Source organism: Castor canadensis, chromosome 15 (genome assembly GCF_047511655.1).
Source record: "Castor canadensis chromosome 15, mCasCan1.hap1v2, whole genome shotgun sequence".
In the NCBI taxonomy this organism is placed as follows: Eukaryota; Metazoa; Chordata; class Mammalia; order Rodentia; family Castoridae; genus Castor; species Castor canadensis.
In genome coordinates this window covers 16,809,088-16,832,286 of record NC_133400.1, presented here as the reverse complement: position 1 = coordinate 16,832,286, position 23,199 = coordinate 16,809,088, and the positions used below count along the sequence as shown (strand labels likewise).

At 43.9% G+C, this 23,199-nt stretch overlaps 1 long non-coding RNA gene across 1 annotated transcript; it reads left to right on the top strand.

Moving 5' to 3' along the window:
* Nucleotides 1-9,821: 9,821 nt before the first annotated feature.
* On the top strand, nt 9,822-22,965 carry LOC141417186 (uncharacterized). The gene is made up of 3 exons (XR_012441773.1): nt 9,822-10,018; nt 10,126-10,247; nt 22,760-22,965. It is a non-coding gene; the product is annotated as an uncharacterized lncRNA (long non-coding RNA).
* Nucleotides 22,966-23,199: the final 234 nt, after the last annotated feature.

Sequence of the window (23,199 nt, the reverse complement as noted above, 5' to 3'; positions counted from 1 at the left end):
AATCTCATGAACATATCATGTGTGACTATTTCTAATATCCCCACAGCTGCAAGGAACCTCACAAAAACGTCCTTCAGGGGAAGGGGCCACAGGGTCTGCCATTAAATTTTTTAACCAACTGTGTGCTGTTCATGCAATTTATGTTGTTTTTATTTGTTTATTTTGTGGTGGTACTGGGATTTGAACTCAGGACCCCACATAGGCACTCTTACAGTTTGAGCCACTCCACCAGCCCTGTTTGTATAATTTAAATATATGATCTATTCTAAAACTGATCTCTGTTTCTATTTTTATTATTTTTGGGGGCTGCTAGGGATCTCAGGATTTTGTGCATGTTAGGTAAGTGTTCTACCACTGAGCTATATAACTCAGAACCCTTTAATCTATTTTTAAATAAGTAATATAGTCATATGAAGAATCTCCCAGTCTTGTCCTCATGTCATAGGTAACTAATGTTCCTAATTTATCCTTCTACGTTTTTTTTTTTCTCTCCAAGTACTGGGTGTTGAACTCAGGGCCTCTTACTTGCTGGGCAGGTGCTCTACCACTTGAGCCACTCTGCCAACCTGGTATTACTGTTTTTGAGATAAAGTCTTGCTAACTTTGCCTGGGCTGGCCTTGAACTCCCAACCTTCTTGCCTCCACCTTCTGAGTAGCTGGGATTACTTTCATGTACCTCCATTTCTGACTTTAAACAAACCTACAGGTGGCTAATGATTGATTTGGATTTTTTTGACATATATATGTATGTGAATAATTGATAAATGCTCACAAAGGAGTCAATAAATACAACAAAGAGTAAACCATCCTAAATTCTCCACCTCAAAATAGTAACAATTAAAATTGAACATTATTCTGGACCAATGGTGTCCAGTAGAACTTTCTGAGAAGATGGAAATGTTTTCCATGCTATCAGTTACAGTAACTACTGGTTACAGATGTATGTTGAGCACTTGAAATGTGGCCATTGACATTGAGTAACTGAATTTTTTAATTTTTAAAGTTAACTTTAACCTAAATAGTCCCGCACAGCTAGCACCTACTGGAATGGGCAGCCCATTTTTCAGCCTTTTTTATATGAATATATGGTAGAAGGATATAAAAAAAGGCAGGGATACATTACCATTTTGACAAGGCCTCCCCCAAAACTTACAGTTGTGATTAATCATTAACCTAGGAATTCTACCTTTAGAAATTATAAAGGAAAGTTATGATCAAGAGGCTGAGGCAGAAGCATCATGAGTTTGAGGCCTGCCTGGGCTGCATAGTATACTCTGTCTCAAAAAAAAAAAAAAAAAAAGGAAAGTAAAAAAAGAAAAAGAAAAGATCATAAATTTGCTCAAAATCTAGTTCTGAGAGTATTTATTATCATGAATAACTGGACCATTGTAGGAAAATATTTACCAACATGGGAATGTGTTTACCACTGTATTCAATAAAATTCAGTTTACAAAGCAAGATGATTTTATGAAAATAGAAATAGCCTTAGGAATCTTTCAAACTGCTCGGTCTATAGAAGGTACTTGAAATAAGTCTCTGTTAAATGAATGAGTAAATGTTAATAAGAGTGGGTGGTAAAATTATGAGTGATTTTCAGTTTTCTTCTGTACCCTTATTTGTATTTCCTAACTTTCTATGGTGAACACATATACCTTTGTACTAAGAAAAAGCATGTATTGAAAAAAGAAGGATCATTATGGTGTCAGAATATCTCAGAGCTGGCAAGAAGTTTAGAGACAAAAGGCACACAGGGTCAGTTAACGGTAGAAACCCAGATTTCCTGACTACACACAAAAATCTTCTGACGCTAAGGAGAAAATAGTGTTGGATTATCTCCTGTTCTGGATTACCCCTGGTCAGGACAAACTCTCCATGTAGAATTCAGGAGTGGAGATGCAGGGAGGAAAACAAAGGGTCTTAATGCTTCTGAACAAGATACAAAACATCACAAAATATCCCACTGACAAACCACAAGCATCTTAACCTTTGCTCTAGCTGGACGTCCCTCCCCTGCAGGACCCCAAGTTGGGACATCACAGGGACACTCTCCAGGACTCCCTATGCAGCCAGAGTGAGGGATAGAAGTCTCTGTCCCTTGTAGGAGGAAGTCGACTGGTTGTCCTCACATTTCTGCTCTTCTTCAAATCCTTTTTCAACATTCTTAACTGAGTCATTAAAGTGCCTACTTCAGATGTCTTCTCATTTTATTTAGCCTTTGTCACTGTCACATCACAGCTCTTAGTTCTGTGACTTAGTTCCTTTATCATTTTTTGAGTACTGATAAGGTGTGAAGCATTGGTAGATAGGAAAATGCACAAAAAAGGTATTTATCCAAGAGAAATAAAAACAACTTTTGCCCATTAAAAAAAGACTCATGCAAGCTGGGTGTGGTGGTACATTCTTGTAATAACAGCACTCCTGAGGCTGAGGCAAGAGGACTGAGAGTTCAAAGCCAGCTACATAATGAGACCCTGTTTCAAAAAACAAAACAAAAACAAAAAACAAAAAAGATCTACACAAGAATGTCTACAGCAGGTTTTTGGTTTTTTTTGTTTTTTTGGTGGGTGGGACTAGGGTTTGAACTCAGGGCCTCGCACTTACAAGACAGGTGCTCTACTGCTTGAGCCACTCCACCAGCCCACATAGCAGGTTTATATTCAGAATAACCCAAATTTATAACAACTTTCATGTCCATCCACAGAAAGGATAAATAAGTTGTGTCATGTGAATCCAATGGATAGTGCTGAGCACCAGAGAGGGACAAAGTCCCGACAAAAATGACACCTGAGTGAACCTGAAATGCACTGTACTCAATGAAAGAAGCCAGGAAAAAGAAGAGTCCAAAAAAGATAAATAAATGGAAATAAGCACATGCATGAAAATGTGCCTACATCATTAATCCCTGGGGAAATGCAAATCAAAATGAGCTACCACCTCACACCCGTTAGGATGGCTCCTATCAAAAACCAGAAAGCTACGTGTTGATAAGGATGTGGAGAAAATGGAACACTTGTGCACTGCTGGTGGGAATGTTAAAGGTGCAGTCATTATGGAAACAATAGGGTGGTTCCTCAAAAAATTAAAACTAGAATGGGGTCCAGTGGCTCATGTCTGTAATCCTAGCTACTTGGGAGGCTGAGATGGGGAAGATCGAGATAAGAGACCAGCCTGGGCAAATAGTTCTCAAGATTCCATCTTCAAAATAACTAGAGCAAAATGGACCGGAAGTGTGGCTCAGTGGTAGAGCACCTACTTCCAGAGGCAAGCCAGAATGGATTCAAACCCTGGTTCCTGCAGAATCTATTTATAAAATCTTAGACAATTCACTTGGACTGAGCTTCAGCTTCCTTAGCTATAAAATAGGATGAATGATGTCTATTTGAGGGAAGAGGACAGAGGCAGACAATGCCCCGGCATAGTGTGGGCACATGGTCAGCCCTTGGCCAGTGGGAACTGAACAGAGAAATGAGTTGCCCAGAAGTCCAGGGGAGGAGCAAATGTAACTGCCTGGGCGTGGGGAGGAGGCCACAGAGAGGGGCCAGCTGTGGCTTCTGGACTGAGGCTGCTGATGGCCTGCTGCACAGTCTTGCAAGTTCCTGTGTGACCTCCCCCGCCCCCACCCCCACCCCATGAGGTCCTCCCAGGTCCCACTGGGACACAGCCTCTGTCTGCTCTGTTTGAACTCTGCTTAGGCCCTTATCTCACTGGCTTTGCCCTGTTTGGCTGCCTGTCACATTCAATCCCCTTCCAGGGAATTCATCCTGCCATGGGCTGAGTCTCCCTGAGCGTGAGTTCTGGGACCTGAGGCCTGGTCTTGATCATCCTGTGTTCCCACAATCCTGAGCAGCATGTCTGGAACACAGCAGGTTCTCATTATGTGGCTGTGGAAGAGAATAAAAATCAAGAGGAACCAGCTTCTGGGCTTTGATGTAGTTGGATTTCAAGGCACTGAGAAACACCCACACACATCCCTCTTCAAAAATACCTTCTTTCTTGGGATTCTTTTTTGCCCAAAATTCTATGCTTCAAGGTTCATTTCTTTGGCTTAAGCCAAATAGGAATCTTGTACCTGACAAAAATACAACATTTTGAGTTAGAAACCTAGCAGGAAACAGAAGCACATTCAAGAGGGTTTAGCCGAAGAATTTAATTTTTTAAAAAATAGAAAAACTTAGGAAAGGCACCCTTTAGGGTGAAGTGGTCAGGATAAACACAGAACCCCGCAGGGTGGGCGAGGCACCAAGGACTTACAACAGCAGGAAGCTCTTAGCTCCAAAGGGCTGAGTGCTGAAGGGTCAAAGGAAGTCCAGAGGGCTGAGCTGTGAGGAGCTGTGAGGAGCTGGGGATACAGCCACTGCCTAGTAATAGAGGCTGAAGTAGGCATGAGTATCTCCATGTTGCTCTCTCCTCTCTGTTAGATCTCCTAGCAGCAACCCTCATTGGCCACACTCAACCAGGAACCAGAGGGTCAGGAGGCCTAAGCCATGCAGTCAGTCCCCAGGGGTCAGTCTCCCAGGGGCAGAGAACAGGAGAAAACAGATCAAGGCAGGGCATGATGGTTCACACCTGTAATTCCAGCACTCAGGAGACTGAGGCAAGAGGATCTCAACTGGGCTACATAGCCAGACCCCAAAAAAGAAAGGCTCTTGGCTGGTGAGGGTAAGGGAGCAAACTGAGAATAATAAGCTTTCAGAGGTGGCATATTTTGCTACCATTAGTGAAAATAAAGACATCAGGTCCTTTAAGAAGTAAAGAATGGAAAGACAGAATGCTAAAAAAGAAAAAAAAAAGAAGAAGAAAGAAAAGTAGAGGAACTGTAATCACAGCTAGTCAGGAGGTGGAGTTTGGGAGGATCACAGTTCAAGGCCAGCCTGAGTAAAAAGTTCTTGATACCCCATCTCAACCAATGTCTGGGAGTGGTGGCATGCACTTGTCATCCCAACTATGAAAGGAAGTACAGATAAGAGGGTCATGGTCCAGGCTGGGCAAAAAGTGACCAGAGACCTGTAATCCTGGCTACTTGGGAGGCTCAGATTGGGAAGATTGCTGTTGGAGTCCAGTCTGGCAAATAGTTGATGAAACCCCATCTCCAAAACAAGCAGAGCAAAATGGACTGGAGGCGTGGCTCAAGTGGTAGAGTGTGGCTTTGCAAGTGTGAAGCCCTGAGTTCAAACCCCAGTTTCATCACACACACACACACACACACACACACACACACACACACAAAGTGATCAGAACAAGAAGGGCTGAAGGTAGGTCTCATGCAGTAGAGCCTACCCTGCTCCTAATTTCAGCACTACCCATACACTGTGATGCTTCTCTGATCACTTCACTATTTGTGTGCTTGGGTTTCATTTCATTAACTCAACTATGCTCCCTTTATATCCCCCATTCTAACACTAAGTGACCCTGAATTCTAAATCCAAGAAGATGAATGAATGAATGAATCAATCAATTAATGATACTGTGTAGATTAAAAGTGCCCCAGGTAACTGTGAGACTGGTTCCTTTTTCCTATAATCTATCAACCAGCTCTGCAGATCCTGTTATCCATTTTTCCTGTGTATACATGATTTTTGAAATGTGAATGTTTATTTCCTGTAAAGGATCTTTAGGAAGAGCTGTCAGGGCAAGATAGGAGGCCTAGCACAAGTTGATGTCTAAGAGCAGGGACTCAAGCCATCTGCCAGGGTTCAAATCCTGGCTTTGTTATTTACCACATAGCATACCAACTCTGGGTGTGTTATTTAACCTCTCTGCTAGAGTTTGAACCTGGAATGTCCCCCAAAAGTCCATGTGTTAAAGGTGTGGTCATCAGTTTGGTGCTATTGGGAGGTGGTAGACCTTTAAGAGCCGAGGTCTAGCAGGAGGTCTTAGGTCACTGGGGGTATGTCTTTGATGGGATTGTGGGAAGCTGGGTTCTTCCTTCTTCCTGTCTCTCTGCTTCCTGGCTGCCATGAGATGAGCAGGTTGCTCCAACATAGCTTCCTGCCATGGGACTGATTGACCATAGTATGGAAACCTCTAAAACTGTGAGCCAAATTGACTTTGGCTTTTTGGGGGGGTGAGGGGGTGGAAATGGGGTTTGAACTCAGGGCCTCGTGCTTGCTAAGTAGCACTCTACCACTTGAGCCACTCCCCAGTCCTTTTGCTTTTAATTTGTTCTTCAGATAAGGTCTCACACTTTTGCCCAGTCCAGCCTGGGACTGTGATCCTCCTACCACCACCTCCCAAGTAGATGGGATTAAAGGCATGTACCACCACACCAGGCTTTTTTTTTTTTGAGACAGGATCTCAAGTTCAAGGCCAAGCTGGATTACCTAGCAAGACCCTGTCTCAAAAAAAAAAAAATACTGAGTAAATGTTTTAAAACAGAAAAATGAGGTGAAGAACTGCTGTGTATTGGGGACTGCAGTTCATTTGCCTGATCTCGGGTAGTTAGGAAGGCCTCAGAACATCATCTGTGAATGGTGAATGGCTGGAGGAAGCTGATCTTTCCCCCACATGTGTGAGAGCTGGAGGAGAAAGGTCTTTGTCCCCAGGAGGAGGCCATCTGGGCCGTGCGCCATCACAGTCAGTAACCACTTTCATGGGAACTGGAAAGATCTCCTTCTGCCATCCCTCTCCCTGGGTGCTTTGTGATTGACTCTCTTGCTGGGGATCTCCTTGACCTCCTCCTCTTTGAAGCTTCAGGGCCCAGTGCCCTCTCCACTTCCTCTCACTGCTAATTGGAAGCCAGAGGGTTGGCTCTGGCAGGCAGATGGTGATACCCTGGCTGAGCTGGCAGTGAAACGATTCTGTAGAGCTGAATTTGTGAGCTCTGAAGGCCGAAGGACCAGTGTGTTTAACGTGGGTGTTTTGAGGCCTGGATGGGGCTGATTCTCATGTGTGTGGCACCCACACCTGCACTCTCCCTGTGTAGTGGAAAAGGGTTCGAGCTGTGAGCCCTGACATCTGACTGGCAGCAGGGGGAGGCTCCTTCCTCTAGGCCAGCTCAGAATCAGTTATCTTAAGCTTTGTCTCTAAGACATTCTTGGATTTTGCACCAGAATATCTGACCAGACTACCTGTACTCTGGCAGGGTCAGGAGACGTTTCTGTATTCTGGTCCCAACTCAGAAGGAAGAACTCAGCTGGGTGCCAGTGGCTTATGCCTGTAATTTTAGCTACTTGGGAGGCTGTGATCAGGGGGATTGAGGTTCCAGGCTAATAGTTTGGGCAAATAGTTTGTGAGACCCCCATCTCCAAAATAACCAGAGCAAAATAGACTGGAAGTGACTCAAGCTGTAGAGCGCCTGCCTAGCAAGTGTCCCACCAAAAGAAGAAGAAGAAGAGGAGGAGGAAGAGGAAGACGAAGAAGAACTCAATCTTGAGGAGCAAATAGGGAGCACTGTCACTTCCCAGAGTGGAACCACATAGAGGGGAGCCACTGTGATGTTCCCAGACTCCAGGGAAGGGCTGGTGCAAGTGGAGTTCCCTAACTCAGGAGCTGACTCAGGGGTCACAGGGACAGTGCAAAGTTTGGGTAGTGTTGGGTTCCTCACATCTGCCAGTAGATGTTATCATCTCAGATACTTGTCACTTGGGGCACTAAGACAGTGACAGCCTGATCAAATCACAAGGGTAATTGACAGCCACCTGACTTCTGCTTCTGTTTAACTTTCATGTTCTGTGAAGGAGCTAAGATATCTCAGTCTCTCCTTCCCTTGACAGGAGATGTTTAGGGGGTTCTTTTTCTTCTTTGGAACTTTTTATTGTCAAATAATTTCTATACAAGAACTCCCATATATCCTTCCCCTGGATTCATAAATTGTTAACATTTTGTTGCTTTTGTTTCTGTTTTTGTTTTGGGAGTTTTACTTGTATTTTTGAGACAGGGTCTTACTATGTAGCCCAGGCTGGCCTGATACTCAAGATCCTCCTGCCACAGCCTCCCAAGTGCTGGGATTACAGGCATGCACCACCACACCCAACAATATATGATGATTCTTTTGCTTTGGTATTTCTGAGGATTGAACTCAGGGCCTTGGGCTTGCTAGGCAGTTGCTCTATCACTTGAGCCATACCTCCAGCTTGCTTTTGTGGTTTTTTTTCTCTCTTTCTTTGTACCAACATGAGTTGGTACATGAATGTGTGAATGTGTATGTATATAGTTGTCCCTCAGTATCTGTTCCTCTGTACCTAGTTCCAGGGTCCCTCAAAGATACCAAAATCCATGAATGCTCAAGCCCTTATATAAAATGATATATATTTTCATATAACCTATGCATATCCTCTAATATACATTAATCATCTGTTGATTATTTACATGTTTTCTTCTTTTTTGGGGGGATGGCACTGGGGTTTGAACTTGGGCCTCATGCTTGCTAGGCAGGTGCTCTGCCACTTGAGCCACTCCAGCAGCCCTGTAGTCTCCTTTACTCTACTTTTGTCCCTCAATCTTTGTCTTTCATGTCCTGGGGACTTTTCTAAATGAAAGTAAACCTACAAGCCTTCTTGTGACTGTAACTTCTCTGAATGCCAACTCAAAGGAAAAGAAAGAAATCCTGTTTAGTTCCTTGCCTTGAAGCCTCAGAACAGGTAGATCCGACAACAATCTAATTTGGTCATGCCTGGGCATTTTTGGCTTATCCATCTACATGAGTCTCAAATGATCCTGAGATTTCTTGGGTTCACTGTAGATTAATAAGTACTTGCTGATTTGCCAGGAGAGAAAGAGGATTCTACTACTGTATTAAATAACCCAAACGATATTCCAGGAACGTTTTGCTGACGTGGATAGGGAGACAAAAGGTTGCTCTTTTAGAGGTGAATACCAGAGCGCTCAACTCCAAGGACAGCACATAGGCTTAGAGGGGTTTTTTTTTGTTTGTTTGTTTTATTTTGTGCTTTTTGTGGTACCAGAGTTTGAACTCAGAACCTGGCACTTGCTAGGAAGGTGCACTTGAGCTATGCCTACAGCACTTTTCACTTTATTTTCCAAAGAGGGCCTCACGTTTTTGCCTGGGCCAGCTTGGACCTCACCCTCCTACTTATGCTTCCACATAGCTGGGATGACAGGCTCACACTGCTGCACCCATATTTCATTGGCTGAACTGGGATCTTGCTGACTTTTTGCCTGCGCAGGCCTCAAACCACAATCCTCCTGATCTCCACCTCTCCAGTAGCTAGGAATTACAGGCGTGAGCCACCATGTCTGGCTTCAAATGCATTTTTAAAAACATGGATTGATGGATGGGTAGAGGATAGATGAAGTGATATGGCAAATATAATAAAATATTCATTTAGACTATAAGTGGTTTGTAGATAGATGTTCACTGTATAATTATTTCAACTTCTCTGTGTGTTTGAATATTTTGAAAATAAACTGTTGAGTTGGGTGCATTAAACATTAAAAATGTCTAAACATGTTCATAGCAGCACTATTTGTTATGGCCCCCAGATGGGAACAACATATATGTCCATCAACAGTGGAAGGGATAACTAGATTGTATTATGATCATATAACAGAAGGAATGAAAGATATATGACTATATGCAACAGCATAGACCCGTTCATGTAAGACACAAAAACAGGCAAAACTAGTCCATGCTGCTCAGAGTCAAGAGGGCGAGGGCCTCAGGCAGAACTGCACCTGGAAGAGGAGGTTCCTTTGGGGGTCTTGAGGTCTGGCTAATGGTCATAGCGGGGCTGGTTCCATGAATGTGTTCAGTGTGCAAAAACTTACTGACTGGTGCACATTCCTCTCTGTTATTTACTATATCCTCCAAGAAAAAGTTTTTAAAAATTAATGTTTGACTTCACTGCTCTTCAAACAGGTTCCTCAGGCCAGCCCCACCCCTGGGAATCCTTTGCCAGCCATCTTTCTTCCATCTCTCTTCTCCCAGTTCCCAGGCTCTGACATGCCTGTCTTCCTCACCTGCCAGGGAAAAACTCAGTGCAGAAGAATTCAGTTTCCAACCTCTACCCTCGTCTAGGCTGCAGATGGATCCAAGGAGGACAGCCTCATTATAACCCAGGCAAGTGAGCTGTGTGGACCCAAGATACATTCCTTTGCTGCCTTAAAAAAAACAACAAAATGCTGCATGCATTCTTAAGACGCAAAATTGGTCTTCCCTTTACGCAGGTGCATACATCTTCCCCTTTTACCACCATTAGATCAGACTTCCATCCTCCTGTCTTTGAAGCAACAACTTGTCTAGGAGATTGTTCTGGAACTTCAGCTCAGGCCCAAGGATACCTTGGCTGGTGAGTCAACCTTCAAATCCCAGCAAAGCTAGGGTAGGTAGGAGAAGAGGAGGTGAGAGACAGGAGAGGGGGAGGAGAGTGGTGGGGAAAGATAGAATTCTAGGAATAGAATAGAATACAGAATTCTGGGATACAACCCTGCCCTTCCCAAGGTTGGTTGAGAAGTTTCGGTGAACACACATCTAAACCAAGCAAAGAACTATAGTTAATTCTGTACTCCCTATTTTATCTGGTGGCTTAAATTTCAGTCCTCTTGTTACTTGACCAATCAGAAGTATTGCAGACAGTCACTTTTCTTCTTCCTTGAAACACTTCTCTGGGTTCCTCCTTATCTCCCTCCTCTTTCTTGGTCTTCTGCTGTTCTTCCTCATTTATGTGTTGACATGCTCCAGCCCATGGTTTTAGATCTCTCTCTCTCTATTTTGTGGGACTGGAGTTTGAATTCAGGGCTTCACACTCACAAAGCAGGCACTCTACCACTTGAGCCATGCCTTCAATCCATTTTGCTCTGGTTATTTTGGAGATGGGATCTCAAGAACTATCTTCCCAGGTTGTCTTTAAACCTCATTTCTCCCAATCTCAGCCTCCCAAGTAGCTAGGATTACAGATGTGGCCACAGGTGCCTAGCTAGACCTCGCTTTTTAAGTTACTTTCACTTCCTTGATTTCCCCCAATTTTCTTCCTTCCTTCCTTCTTCCTCCCTCCCTCCCTCCTTTCTTTCTGGTACTGGGTTTGAACTCGGAGCTTCAGCTTGCTAGGCATGTGCTATCCTATTTGAGCTACACCTCCAGTCTTTTTTTGCTTTAGTTATTTTCTTGATAGGGTCTTTTTGCTTTTGTCCTAGTCCAGTCTTGGACCATGATCCTCCTATCTACGCCTCCTGAGTAGCTAAGACGACAGGTACGTATCCCCATGCACAGCTTTATTAGTGGAGATGAGGTCTCCCTAACTTTTTGCCTGGACTGGCCTCAAATCTTGATCCTCCTGAACTCTGCCTCCAGGTAGCCTGGATTACAGGCATAAACCACCTTGCTGAGCTTAATTTCTCCCAATTTTGTGGCTTAAAATATACCATCATTTTGCTCTTGGATTATCAATAGCTCCTGACCTTGTCCCCCTTCGGCATGCTCTCAAAATAACAGCCAGGGGATTACTATGGAGATGTAAGTCTTCTCAAATTCCTCCAATGGCCTTCCTTTCCTTCAGGATAAATGCCAGTGTCCTCATGGTGGCTCTCACCAAGACTCTGAGTCTGGCCTCCTCTCCTTACCTATCACACCCTTTTCCCACTGCTCTTGCCTTTTTAATTTTTTTTTGGTGGTACTGGGATTTGAACTCAAGGCTTTGCACTTGCTAGTCAGGCACCCTACCATTTGAGCCCTGCCCCACTGTCCCATCCTTGCCATTCCTTGAACACACCGGGCACACTGCTCTGTGTCTTCAGAATTGCCCTTGGCTCACTCTTAACCTCCATTTAATGTTAACTCTGCTATTGCCTTCTAGTAAGGCCTACTCTGCTAGGCAGGTGCTCTACCACTTGAGCCACTCCACCAGCCCGTAAGGCCTACTCTGGCTACATCTAAAATCGTGCCTTTTCTTGAATATTCCCTATCTCTCTGCCTTCTCTCTTAAGTTTATTTATTTCTCCTCTCTCTTTATTTATTACTGGTCTTTAGCGTATGTTCCCCTCCACTAGAATGTAAAATCCATGAGGGCAAGGATTTTTATCTGTCACCACTAGAAAAAGCCCTGGACCAGGGCCTGATACATATAGGCGCTCAGTGTTTGTTGCAGGCATGAACGATTATTTCTGAAAAGCCTGGGAGGTGCTACAGACAAGAGGAAGTAAGCCAGTTAAGGGAGGGCCCAGAGTGGCTGCAGATATCTGGGAGGGGACAGAGAATGAGGCCTTGGGAAGGGAAGAAGAAAGACCGTTTCCATCGTGATTGAGAGCATGGAATTTGGAGCCAAACACATGGGTCTAGTCTTCCTATCTCAGCCACTTGCCAGCCATGGAGAAGTCACCTAACCTTTCTAAGCCTTGGCGTCCATATTAAAAAAAAAGATTGAAGATAATCATAACACCTACATCATAGTTTTTTATTTGTTTTTGTTTTAAAGATCTAATGAAAAACCATATAAATAACATCTAGGCACTCCGGAAGACTTTGCTCAATAAATGGCAGTAATTACCAGTATGGAGAGCTCAGGGCACCTGTAAACTAAGACTTCTTGCTGAAAGCATGGGGAAGGGGGACTCTAAACAGGGGACAGAGAGAAGGAGCTAGTTAGACTTAAGAGGTGCAGCCCCTTACCAGTATAGCAGTTTCATGTCCAGTAGGGTGGTGAACACCTGCAATTCAAGCTACATGGGAAGCAGAGGCGGGAGGATCTTGAGCTCAAGGCCAGCCCGGGCAAAGTTAGTGAAAGCTGAGGATATAGCTCAAGTGGTACAGCGAATGCCTAGCAAGTGGAAGGCCCTGACTGAGTTCAATCCCCAGTACTGCCAAAAAATAAAGACAAAACAAAACAAAAACTTGAGTGTAGGCAGCTAGGTAAACATGAGCAGACAAAATCATAAAACCCCTAATGGCCCATAGCAGGACAAGAATTGACATAATGGCCCACACCTGGACCAAGGATTAAGCTAATCTATATCCTTACGGAGCCCACCTCCCCTGTCAAGGTTGAACCGGGAAAGGCAAAGAGGACCAAATGCGCTCAAATGCGCATGCGCGGGCCTTCCTGCGCTTGGATAGCCCCTGCGCGTTGTCAAACCACTTGGGGAGGGGCCATAAGAATAGGCCCTCAGTTTCCCAACGCAGGTAACTCTTCTCTGTTAGATAAAATGCCAACCCAGCTTCCGGTCAGGTCAGTGGTCCTTATCCAACTGCCTGCTTCAGACTTGGAGGTGTGCTTAGGTTTTGCTAATCAATCACTCTTTGCTGTCTTTATATTCTTTCTGGCTCTTTTGTTGTATGGCCTTTTTGCTGCCTTTGGGGTCGTGTCCTAATCGTAGACACTGTACCCAAGAAGCAAGGAACTCTGAGCACTCCATATACTGCTAGCAAAACAAAAAAAAAAAGGGGGGGGGAGAGGAAGGTGGGGGAATTAAGCAAGAGCAACAGAGGAGCTGGAGACATGGTTCAAGTGACAGAGGACAGAGCACTTGCCTAGCAAGCAAAAGGACCAGCATTCAAACTCCAGTATTACTTAAAAAGAAAAAAAAAAGTAACAGCGATGTTGGGGCCAGGTGTGGTGGCTCGTGCCTGTAATTTCCCAGCTACTCCAGAGACAGAGATTGGGAAGATCGTGGTTTGAGGGCAGCCTGGACAAAAACTTACTGAGATCTCAACTAACAAGCCAGGTATGGTGGTGCATGTCAGTAATCCTAGACTCACGGGAGGCAAAGGCAGGAGGATCATGGTCTCAGATCAGCCCTGGGCAAAAACAAAACAAAAAAATCTTATTCTAAAAATAACTAAAGCAAAAAAGGACTGGAGGCATTGGACAAGTGGTAGAGTGCCTGCCTAGCAATTATGAGGCCCTGCGTTCAAACCCCAGTCAGCCAAAAAAAAAAGAGTAATACCAGGGGGTGAATCTGATCAAAGTACATTATATGCATGTGTGTAAAAATCATAATGGAACCTCTGTGCAATTAATTTATGCTAATAAAAATTATATTTAAAAATAAATAAAAACAAAAGGGTTGGGAGTATGGCTAAAGTGGTAGAGTGCCTGCCTAGCAAGCTCAAGACCTTGGGTTCAATCCCCAGCACCACACATTCACAAAAAAAAATCAAACAAAACCAGCTTGTGTGTCAGAATGCTCAGAATTGGGCACAAATGTGGTGTGAGGCCTCCGTTGGGGACTGAGTAGCTAGCCTGTCGCTGATGCAATCAGAGCAAAGAGGAGTGATTCACTTCAATCTTGCCATTCACCTTGGGATTTTGTCCAAGTGCAAGTTTGGGGTTGGTTGGAGGATTATTTTTTCCCCTTCTTAGGTTGAAAGGGTAACTTTGTGTTTCCAAAAGGCACTTTCTTTGTGCAGAAAAAAATCTGCGGTGAGGTTTTGCTGGGTTGGTCTGGGATGAACCACCTTTGCTTATATGTCTGGGGAGAGAATGAAATCTAGGCCCCTACTTTTTTTCCTTCCCACCCAGTAAAGGTGCAGAGCTGAAAGATGTCTTTCAGAAGGGCTGGAGGACAAGGGGAGTCCACTCGTAGGTAGAGGGAGGCTGGAGCCGAGGCTGCCAGAAAAGTGGTTTCTTGTTTGTTAGTGTGGGTTTGTGGTGAAGAGGCCTGCGAGCTCTCCCCCAGAGCACCAGGGACTACACAGAACAAATAAAACCTCTATTTGCTCCTCTCTACCCTGGATTGAGGTGGTGCTTTAGGGCCAGGGTTATTGGGATCAGCTGAAACCCAGGCAGAATGTTTATTATTGGGATGGCAAAGTCACACAAATATCTCTCTGTCCTTCCATTTTCCGGGCCAGGAGAGCAGGAGACACCTCCAATCTGGCAGCAGGCATTGAAGAGTGATTTTTTAGGTGCCTTCTGTGTCTCCAATGCTGAGGCACATAAATAAAATTTTTTAAAAAGTACAAACTCAGGCTCCAGCGCTCAAGGCATATAAACTCCACTTAGCAGAAGGAGGCTTGGTGGGCAAAACAAACTCAGGAGAATCTTAACAAACAGTAATGTGAGGTACTTACAAGAGGAAGAGGGAGAAGTGTGGGGGGGGGTTGTGGGCAGGGTCGTGGGGCTCTTGGAGGAGGCCATCAGCAACGTGGTAGCAGAATGCTCCATCTGTTTTGTTCTCCACTGGAGCCCAGCACTTAGCATAATGCCTGACAGAGTGGGCATTTAGTAAATATTTGAGGAATGAATGAAGAAGGAGGTGGCCCACAGCAGAAGGATAAATAGGTGAAGAAGGGGGAGGAGGGCATTCCAGCACAAGGAAAGGCCCAGAGAAGTGAGCTGGTGTCTCGGTGAGACTGGTTTAACCACAGTGGAGGGTGTGTAGTGAGGAGTCGTGGGAAATGAGGTTAGATATGGGGCTAGATGGGGGAAGACTGGAAATCCAGGCAGAGAAACTTAGAGGAGATAAACATCCTTTCATTAAGCTTTTTCTTTTTCCTTCTTTTTTGGTGCTAGGGATTGATCCTAAGGCCTCACCCAGCGCCCCTTTCTACCACTGAGCTGCCCTCTAAGCCCCTTCATTAAGCTTTTTTGAAGTATAGACCATGTGCTGGGCACACAGGTAAAGGATGCTAATGGAGACAGAAAGATAAATAAGAAAGACGTCACCATGCATTGGGGATAGGCAGAATAATATCCGTCCTTATGGTAATAACTAATAATGGCCTGAACAAAACATCTGGATGTTCTAGTCTCAGTTTAGTTGCAAGAAACGAGTTCATGTCAAACTTGCTCAAGTGAATTGGGAGGTTTATTGAAAGGCACACAAGACATCCAATGCTAGGAAGTGGGCTTCGAAAGTGATACAGTGGACATGGGGAGCTGGGGTGGGAGGGTAAGGGGTTTGATTCAACCTGGTAAACTGGGCATCACCCTTCCTCTCTTGCAGGAATGGCTCAGGATGGTCTCTGCTTCTTTCTCCGTAGGTTTCATTCTTTAGCTTCTGTTATGTGCCGGTGAAGGCAAGGACCCTCGACACCAGAACATAATATTTCCTTTTCTTATTATTAGAATTTTCCCTGATGCAACTTGACTTTAACACTATAATACCTTCCCACTGTCTAGGACCAGCCATCCTCACTCATTCTGAAATGTTGAGATGAGAATCTTAAGGATAAAGAAGCTGACTGGTTCATTTCAACACCTGGATCAGTCAGAACCAATCAGCTGTGATCAGAAGGCAAGACACATGAGAAAAACATGGCTGCCTAAGCCTACTGAAAAACTGGGGCTATAGGACAATTGCAAAGAAGGAATGTAGATGGGGAGGCAAAAATAGATGTTTAATTCCTCCAGGTTAACAACACAGCAAATCTACTCGGGAAGAGGTGGCTGAGGGAGAGGGCTTCATTTGGGCCTGGATTGTGTGTTAATTTCAGCCATCCATGCAAGCAGCATTTTGAAACAAGTAGACTGGCCACAGTCCAGAGGAGACACTGAAAAGGTTTTGGAAACTGAAAGGTTCAGACCATCTCGAAAGTCTTTGCCTAATCCAGAACTGAACAGGTTAGAGGTAAAGATTTATTTTTTGATGTAGCATCAATTTTTTTTTTTTTTTTTTTTTTTGGCCAGTGCCTGCTTTTCACTTATTGCTATAATCCCAGGCCGCAAGGTAAAGTTCAGGTAAAAACTCACTACACATTTTTTTAAATTGAATTGAATTTTCCTAAAACCCAGACAATTAACAAACATGTTGTTCTTTGAATTTGGTTAGGGACAGAGTCTGGACCAGGAACACAAAACAAAAAATAAAACATGATTTTTCTGATTACTGATGGCAGGCTCAGATCACTAGAGAAAGACATGGCAAGAAGTAAAAATGCAGTAGAAGGAGAATCAGAACCAAGGTGCCTGGTGGAGGGTGAGAGAAATAGATAGCACTATGCCCAGTGGCTCCCAGGCCAGATAAAAGCCAGCTACCGAAGCCCAGGGAGATCTCTCACCCAGCCCCCACCCACCCTCACAGATGAAAAGCCACACCGTTAGTGGTCACAACTTTGAACACTGCTAGCATGCAGGCATTTGTGATAAATTCTTTATAGTTTCTTATGTAGTTCTCCTCATCAGCTGTGAGATGACTGAGCCCGGGGGTTCACAATCCAGTCTGCCACTGGGGCAAGTGTCCCAACTACTTAACTATGTTGTGTCTTACTTTGTGTATTTATAAAACAGGGATAAGAAACTCCTTTGAAGGTACAGAGGTTGAGAAGATGAACAAAATAATATGCATTGGTTCATATGCGTTTACTCTGCTGAGCAATGAAAACATGGCTGGCACATAGCAAGCACGATTACCACAAGGGGTACCAAAAAAAAAAAAAAAAAAAAAACCTGCAGAGATGATCTTTCTTAACCTGGAGGGTCCTGGAGACCATTAAAACTCACACAGACCTAGCAACATGCTGGTGGCTATGATTTGATTCTGCCTAACATCTTTTCTTCTGGGAGCAGACCCCTTTATTGGTCCAGGAACAGAAATAGAAACTAAGCCAGGCCAATCAGAATTCTTCCCTGGGATTTTTCCAACTGGCAGAAAAGAGAATACCTCCTTCATCACTTTCCCCTCTTTTTGGATTTCAAATAGTAAAGGACATGAGTTTAGAATGGCCTTTACTCATGTCTTCCTCCACTGCGGAAGTTGGCTGAGAGGATGAAGCTAATTTACAGAGCCTTAGCTGGGACAGAGCCCAGAGTCTCTGAATCCAGTTTGCTGTGATCCAGACATCCACGCCCACTGACTGACAATTTGATTGCAGAACTTATTAAATCAATTTCTCTCTCTCTCTCTCTCTCTGCTTAAACTTTAGAGTCTGTTACTTCCAACTAGAATTTGTGTGTGAGAGTCAATTTTGCAGGAAAATATTTCAGCTTGCTCTTTATGTACTTGAAGTTTTCTGGCAAACAAGGTAGGTTCTTAACATTTATATGACTTCATTTTTTCTTATTTCTTTTTTTTTTTGTTGGGGGTCTGGGTTTGAACTCAGGGCTTTGCACTTGCAAAGCAGGCCCTCTAACTGCTTGAGCCACATCTCCAGTCCATTTTACTCTGGTTATTTTGGAGATGGGTTCTCACCAACTATTTGCCTGGGCTGACCTTAAACTGTGACCCTCCTGATCTGAGTCTCCTGAGTAGCTAGGATTACAGGCGTAATCATCAGTGAGAAAATTGATGGTGCTTTGTAGCCACTTAAAACGTTCCTATCTTGGAGCACTTGAAAAGGAGCAACCTAGCAGCAGCTTTTTTAAAGTTTTATCTCTTACATTTTTAAGCACTACAATGGCTGGATTGTGTATACATAAAGGATTACAAATGCCTATGCTATAGGGGCCAGACAGTAGTGAAGTGGACAGGTGAGTGAAAGAGACAAGAAACTGTGATAGGGACACTGGCAAAGTGGTGGGTGCTTGATCCAAGAACTGAATGGACTGTTACCACTTAGCCCCAGCCCATTGCAGGTTTTGTTTGGCTGGTTAGTTTTTTTGAGACGGTGTCTTGCTATGTAGCCCACACTGAACTTGAACTCGAAATCCTCCTGTCTCAGTCTCCCAAATGCTGAGATTACTCGGGCGTGGACCACCACACCCAGCTTCAACTCATTGTTTCTATGTGTCAGTTTTTAAAAGAAATTCTGCAATTTGAAATGTTTAATACAATATCTTCTAAGTTTTGGATACTGGCTACAAGTCTGATTTTTATTTGTAATGATTGTATGTAGGGTGACAACTATGCCAATTGACCCAGGACTAAGGGATATCTAAGATACAGACCTTCCATTGCAAATCAGGACCAGCTGGTCCTTATATGTGCAGATCAAATGAAATTCACGTGAGACCTCTGGCTTACACACCTGGTCTCATTTCACACCATGAGCTATCTAAGTAAGGTACACATGTTCTCCAGGTCCCCATCCTCACAACCTAAGAGGCAAATGCCATCATTATTCCTATTTACAAGTATGAGGCAGGGAACACGTTTATTCCACAGTCCAATGCAACAAGCTCCCCTTGTGGGATGGGCCTTGTGTGACCAACAAGACTTAGGCCTCTCCCAGCTGCTTCCAGAAGCTTCTTCATGGTTGTAAAATCTCCTCTCTGTTGGGGAGGGCAGGGCCTCTAGGCAGCCAGGAGATTAAGAACATTTTTCCCTAATTCCTCTTCTTTCTGCTGAAAGAAAAGCTACTTTTATCATTATATTCTGTGCAGTACATTTGGAGCTGGTCTGCTTTTCCTGAATGTGGAATCCAGAGACAGGAGGGGACTTCCTTGAATACATAGCAGAGTGGCAGTACATTAACCACTAGGATCTCATTCCCGGGTTTAGTACCTGTCTCCTTTCTTAGGGAAAGTAAAGGGAACCAACATGTGCTGCCCGCCTCTCTTGGGTGCCAGGCCCCACACAGGACACTCATATAGCCCTCCTAATTCCCCCATTACTCCCAAGGGAAGGATTGGAGTTCCAGGCCCGTAAGCTTTCCACATCACCACCCTGCCGATCCAGGCGTGCCAGGAGGGCGTTTGGAATTGCCAGGTTGTCGTTGCACAAGGGGAGGACCATGCGGCTTAGAACAGAGTGATAATAAGAGCCACAAATATGCTTTGTCTGTACACAGCTGACCAGGTGTTGGTGGCTCCGTGGGTGGCTTGCAGGGAGAGACAGGCCCACCCTCTTGAAGTCGGTCTCAGATGAGATGATGCATGTTAAGTGAGCAATAAACTTTTAAGAGCACATTCCACGCCCACTTATAAACATTAGGAAGCCTTCCCTTTGGGAAAGCTGATAGTCTCCAGGCAGTAGAGCGTAAAGGGGGCGCACTGGAGGGGCCACCCCACCTCCCCCAGTATATCCTCTCTGCACAAGTCAGCATTCTTGTAAGGGAGCCAAAATTAGAAAGTGAGGTTTGTTTTTTTATTAATCCCTTTAACCCTATGCTATTAGTGTCTTTGGACTTGAACACAATGATAGGAAGTCAGAATCACCTTAGTTCCCAGCAAGGAATAGTTTTGTTGATGTTGTCTTGTTTTTGGATCTGTGTTCAAATTCCATCTTTGTCACTAATATGCTGAGTGAGGTAGAAAGCCAGCCACTGAAGCTCTCTTGCCTTCAGATTCCAGTCTAGGAAGGAGCCTAGCAGAGCAGGTTAGAGGGCTATTGTAAAGATGAAAGTGAGATAACATGAAGATGATATTCTCTCTGCCATTCAGCAGTTCTGCTCCTGTGTATTCACCCAGCACTGAAAATGTCTGGGGCTGTGGGTGTGGCTCAAATGGTAGAGCACCTGCCTAACCAGCAGAAGGCCCTGAGTTCAAACCACCAAGACCACCAAAAAAGAAAATCTGGTTGAAACAAAACAAAACAAAAACCTATCTGTAAATGTCTGTAACCACAAACAATAAACAATCCAAATGTTCTTTTATTGACATACAGAGAAGCAAACTGTGGTACATCCATTTAATGAAATACAACTCACCAGTAATGAGGAACAAGCCATAGATAAATGGTATGTATATTTGTATAAAAGAACATTTGAGATTGCTGCATCATGTCAAGCAAAAAAAAAAAAAAAGCCATCCACAAAGATTGCATTTTGGCAGTATTGGGATTTGAACTCAGGGCCTCACACTTGCCAGGCAGACACTCGACTACTTGAGTAGCCTCCAGCAAAAGACTGCATCTTGTATGATTTCATGTATATGACATTCTGGAAAAGACAAACTATAAGGACAGGGAACATATCAGAGGTTGCTAGGGGTTGGAGATGGCAACAGAAAATGACCACTGTTCCGTATCTTGATTGGGGTAGTGGATATGTGGCTGTATGCATTTGTCAAAATTTGTGGGAATAGGGCTGGCAGAGTGCAGGCCTAGCAAGCATGAGGTCCTAAGTTCAAACTTCAGTACTGCCAAGAAAAAAAAAAAAAGATTAATCCAAAACTTGCAGGACTGTAAAGAAAACTTGCAGGACTGCCATTAAAAAGGGTGAATTTTACTGTAGGTACGTTATGCCCCATTAAACTTGACTTTTAAAAACATACAAAAGCCAGGGCCTAGCCGGTGCCTCCAGAAAGAAAATACCTATAGGTTCCTTTTCACTAAAGTATCAGTAACCAATGCATTCTTATTCAGCATTACTTTTGTAAAAGGAGTCTTCAACTTCTGTATAAAAAGAAGGGTGGTGGGTGCTCGAGTGTGTATTTGTATTTTTTTATATAATCATAAGGAAACTTTGAAAAATATGCAAGAGATTCATAACAGCAGAGATTGTGGTGGAGTTGAGTCTGGGTAGAAAAAGAACTTAGTAAGAGATATTTTTCAATGTAGTGTATGTGGTGTGTACAATGTATGGAATTTTTTTTTTTTTCAAAACTGTGGTTTGAACTCAGGGCCTCATGCTTGCTAGGCAGGTGTTCTACCCCTGAGCCACGCCTCCAGCCTTGTATGCAATTTAAGAATCATGTGAACGCATTACCTATAAAACAGTATATTATCAATTTGTTTAAAGTTTAAAAGAAAGGGGAATGCTTAATCCTCAGGCATGACTCCAGGCTGCTGGAATCTGTGAGGGGTGGCATTCTTCTTGTGACAACTCTATCACACGAGCATGGGCTCACTCTATCCTGGCTTTGCGTACCTTCAGCTAATAAACTGAAAACAAGGCTGGACTCCTGGATAGATGGCTGAGAGTGGCTCATGGTTTGGTTCAGAAGGGAGCAGAAGTGAGAGCACTCTTTTCCCTAAGACATCACCCCTATGTGTCTCCCAGTAACAGAAATTCTTTTTAGTGTTTCATGCCACAATTGAAGTAGAATTTCACCTGCAGGTCCTTCTTGAAGGAGTAAGGATGGACTTAAATTCATATTTAAGTGTAAATGTCTGATATCAGACTGGCTTTTTTATTTTTTATTTTTTGTATTGCGGGGATTGAAGCCAGGGCCTTGCACATGCTAGGAAAGCTCTGTACTAGTGAACCACAAACCCAGCCCCAGGCACCAGCCTCTTAGACTTTTTTCCATGGACATATTTTATAAGAGAGCAGGGAGACCTGGACAAATGAAATACAGGGCGGTGGAAACTTGGAATATACAGTTAATTATTTCCCAGTCTTGTCTGGGGCAGACCTAGTGAGTGCTCCAAGAAACCCAGACCGGCAAGGTCCAGCCATGTTTTGTTGCTCAGACGTTGGAATCAGGCCTGAATTTGAATCTCACCTCAGACTCCTTCTAACTGTGGCCCCTGTGCCAAGTATGTAATCTCTCAGTGCCTCAGTTTCCCCCAAGGGAAAATGAGACAGCTAATAACACCTATGTCAAATGTATTGACCTGATGGTGAGGGGGAGCCGGTAGTGACCACAGTCAGCACCTCAGCCCCCAGGAGCTGTTCCAGGCAAGATCTGCCTGGGCCACAATTCAAGGCTGAGCGTGTGGTTCAGGGGGAAAGGGTGACAGACGGGGGCAGCCACATGGAACAATACCAAGAACGAAAGCAGGGCGGTGGGACTGACTCACTGGGTGACTCACTTCCTTGCCCAGAGATGTTCTCAGCTCTGAGCATCCATGGAGTTGCTTCTCGCTCTCCTCATACCCACAGTTCCCTTTTTGTGGGGAAGATGTCCCTGTCCCCACAGGGAGAGGGAGTAGGATGCTGAACGTCTCTGTTCATAACCAAGATCAAAGGAGAGTTCAGCTAGCTGGACCATCATTTTTGAATTCACAAAATAACAGTCCTCCAAAGGTTTTACCAACAGTACAAGAAAGATAGAGGACAGTTTTTCCCTAGAACCAAAGATTCTAGACTCCTTTTGTCCTTTTCTAGCGTATCACAAGGATAGCTGTACCTCATAGAACATTTGGAGAAGCCCAGAAGAGTGTCAAGAAACTGAAAACACCACCCATAATGCTATCAATTAGACTCAATCCTAGTGATCAGGTTGGTATTTTTCTACTCAATTTTTTCCTCTACATTTTTTTCATTTTACAGCCAAATTTATATTACCTATATCAACAGTAACCAAAAGAAATATGCAAATGACAGATGTGAGTCACGTAAGTAATTTCAAAGGTTTTGGTAGACTCATTAAAAGAAAAATGGAAACAAACAGGTGAAATTAACTTCAATAATGTATTTCATTTAACCCAACACATCTCAAATATTCCCATTTTATTATATCAGTCCAAAAATATCAATGAGTTATTTTACAAATTTACACATCTCAAGTGTGGGAGTGGCCACATTTCACATCTCAGTAACAATGT